The sequence below is a fragment of the Psammomys obesus genome, unplaced genomic scaffold, assembly GCF_907164565.1.
Source record: "Psammomys obesus unplaced genomic scaffold, mPsaObe1.curated_primary_1811, whole genome shotgun sequence".
Taxonomy (NCBI): Eukaryota; Metazoa; Chordata; class Mammalia; order Rodentia; family Muridae; genus Psammomys; species Psammomys obesus.
In genome coordinates this window covers 3618152-3621360 of record NW_026594428.1, presented here as the reverse complement: position 1 = coordinate 3621360, position 3209 = coordinate 3618152, and the positions used below count along the sequence as shown (strand labels likewise).

General features: G+C 36.8%; 1 non-coding gene across 1 annotated transcript; it reads left to right on the top strand.

The window, feature by feature from the left end:
• Positions 1-2819: 2819 nt before the first annotated feature.
• On the top strand, positions 2820-2947 carry LOC129685510 (small nucleolar RNA SNORA17). Its single transcript, XR_008721501.1, has one exon. It is a non-coding gene; the product is annotated as a small nucleolar RNA SNORA17 (small nucleolar RNA).
• The last annotated feature ends 262 nt before the right edge of the window (positions 2948-3209 follow it).

Sequence of the window (3209 nt, the reverse complement as noted above, 5' to 3'; positions counted from 1 at the left end):
GTGCACTTAAATTCGGTGAATTTTGCATTTTTTTGTGATAATGACTAACTGCAGACGATGATATAATTATGAGAAAACAGGAAGCAGAACTCATCATATGGTCCTTCCTGATAACGTGGAGTTGGGCCAGAGAAGTTCTAAGCATACTACCTTTAGAGACAAAAGTTTAAGTGTTACTCCCACAATTTTAGAAGAGAATATTATCCTTTTAGGGTGACTTTTTCAAGTGCCTATCTATGATCTTTTCCAGTTCATAAATGTTTTTTTTTTCTTTTCTTTTCCTTGTGTTACAGTAAAAGCAATTTTAAGGCAAAAAAAATTTATAGCTGACCCTAGTCTTATTTGTACAAGTGTAGCAATTTTGTTTGAAGGGCACTTGGTCTGACAACATGTTACGGGAGCTTCCAAGTGTGTAGTTCAACAAATCACAAGTATTTATACATTGATATTGTCTAAAGTACAGCCCAATAGAAATAAAAGCTGATTCTGGAACATATGGCAATCCCAAGACAATGAATCACTGCTATTTTCCCTTTCCAAGGAGTTAATTTTCATTGTTCTGCCACCAAATGACTTATCCCATGTACCCTCTATTCTGATACCATATGACAAGTACTGAGAAAGATTTACATAATGAAATTCCAGAAAGAAGATTATATTCTGCAAATTCATACCATTTGTTCTTTACCCAGCCCCATAGTCTTCCTCCTTGATCTCTTTTCTTCTTCTTCTTCCTCCTCCTATCATTACATAGTAGAAGCTTTGCTCATAGCCTTAGTTCCTAAAGAAGTACACTTTCACTGAGATGACTCAGCAACACCGTGCAACAACATTCCCCGCATGAAAACAGGGAATGAGATAATTGCACATAAATAATAGATTTTCTTAGTTTAATTGTTACAGCAAAATGAGCAAATTTCTTAGCTTAAGTGCTAAAGAAATATAACACGTTCACATATACACACTTTCTTGAAGTAGTATGTTTGCGTAAAAAAAAGGCTTTGGTTATTCTCCTATTGTTGTGTCTACTGTAAATGCTCTTCCATTTTATCTGTCTCATGTTCTCAGGTAACAGATGACAGATATTTACATACATCTAATTACACTCCATAGTTCTCACCTTTTTTTCCTGAAATATTTGTATTTATTCTTTAAAAGTTTATACTTGTATGCAATGTATTGATCATATACATCTATTACTACTCAAAACTATATTTTCTATTATAAATTTTTATTCATTTTTAATAACTCCAGTTTAATTTCCATTAATATAGTCACAGTAATATTGGTTATCCAGTGAGGAGTAGGCAAACTCTGAGTGGCCACTTTCCCAAAGAAAAAGTGAGAGTCCCTCTCCCAGCACCCTTGAACTACTACTAGGTCTTCACCTAAGTGTGAGACTCAGAAGTTCATTCTCCAGTAGTGCTGGAATTGTGATGCTTTTGTTTGTAGAGGCCAATGCATTTGACATCCTTGTTGTGTTCAGAGCATAGCATTTCATATCACTCCCGTGTGTCCTCTGACTCTCAAATCCTTCCTGCCTACAGTTCTGGGATTTTCTGTGATATTCCCTGGACTGTGGCTGGGTAACGATTAATATAGACTGCCCACCTATGAGTGAGTATTACATTCACTCACTATCAGCATGTTTGCAAATAAAGATAACAGAAAATTTTATGATTCTCTGATATGTAATATTAATATATATAATTTTGTTTTCCACTAACCTCTGGATGAGTTGTTGGCCTTCTTGATGTTCAAATAGTATATATAACATTACAATGAACTTGAGAAACTTTGTTGGATGAATACTTTCATACGTTTTGGGTATCATTAAAATTATTGAGCCATGAAGGACAGCAAGTCCATTTATGTAGGACATACTGACATCCAGGGAATTCAATCACAAGTCCTCTTGCTTCAGTATTTAGATAGGGTTTATAAGTAAGAGTAAGTGCAACCTTACTCTTGCCCCTAAGCTTTTGATCTAAATATTTAAGAGATACTTAGGCACAAAAGGATCTTCATCAAACCTCTACTCTCAGGGGAATAGGAACCCCACAGAAAAGAAGGCAGAAAGAGTGTAAGAAACAGAGGGAACACTGGATACCAAGAAAACAAGGGCCTCTAAATCAGCAAGATAAACACATTCATACATGAACTCAGAGAGACCGAGGCAGCATGCACTGGCCTGTGCATTCTACATAAGATGGGGTCATAAGGCTTTAAGAGGTAGTGCACACTGCACCCATCCTAACCCAGAATCGATCTCCAGTTGATAACCATTTACAGTTTCCTCCAAGACAGTCTCCCTGGGAAAACAAACCACTCAAGGTTAGGCTGCATGACCAACAGTATATGAGTAACAGAAAACCAACTCGACGGCATCTCTGAGGGTTCTAGTCTCATATATGTTCTGTCAGAAATTGTCTTTTTTTTTTAAAAAGAAATATCTAATTTTCTAAATTTTCTATTTATTCAATATTTTTTTTTTTCTTTTCTGTCTTTACCCTACAGGTCCTTTGCTTATATATTATGGCTTCAAGTTTAGGATTTTGATTGGATTCCTGAGTGCACAAGTGAGTGGGTCTCTGAACCTATATATAATTCTTAAGTCTTTTTTTTATCTCTTTTTCTTGTTTATTGAGAACCTTTCTGGCTATATCTATGTCTATTTAATAAAATCTAGAATCATCTAAAAGGTGGGAGCCTCAATTGAGAAAATACCTCCATGACATCCACCTTTAGGGCATTTTCTTAATTAGTGATTGATGGGGGAAGGCCCAGGCATGGTGAGCTGGCCTCTCTATTCTATAAGAAATACCCCTACAGGCATTGCAGGTGCAGCTGCTGTGTCGCATGTGTGTCAGTACGTGACAGAACAGAAGCTGTGTCTAAGCTCAGTGTTGTAACCTGTGAACATCTAAATGATTTACAGTCTAATTTTCCCTGAAAAGCAAAGCCTGAGATGATCACAAATACTGTACCACAAAGGCCCAGTCCAGCTTCTAAGTCACAGAGCAAGCTAGGAGATTAGTGTAGGGATTCAGTCACTGGACAAGCTGTTAATCAAATTGGACCTGGCCTCCAGTTCTCCCAGCATCCCTCAGTCGCTACCTGAACTTTCCATCCCTTGTCTGGGCTTCCTCTGATTCAGAGGCTCTTTATTATATAATCCAAACATTTACCTATCTATCTATCTATCTATC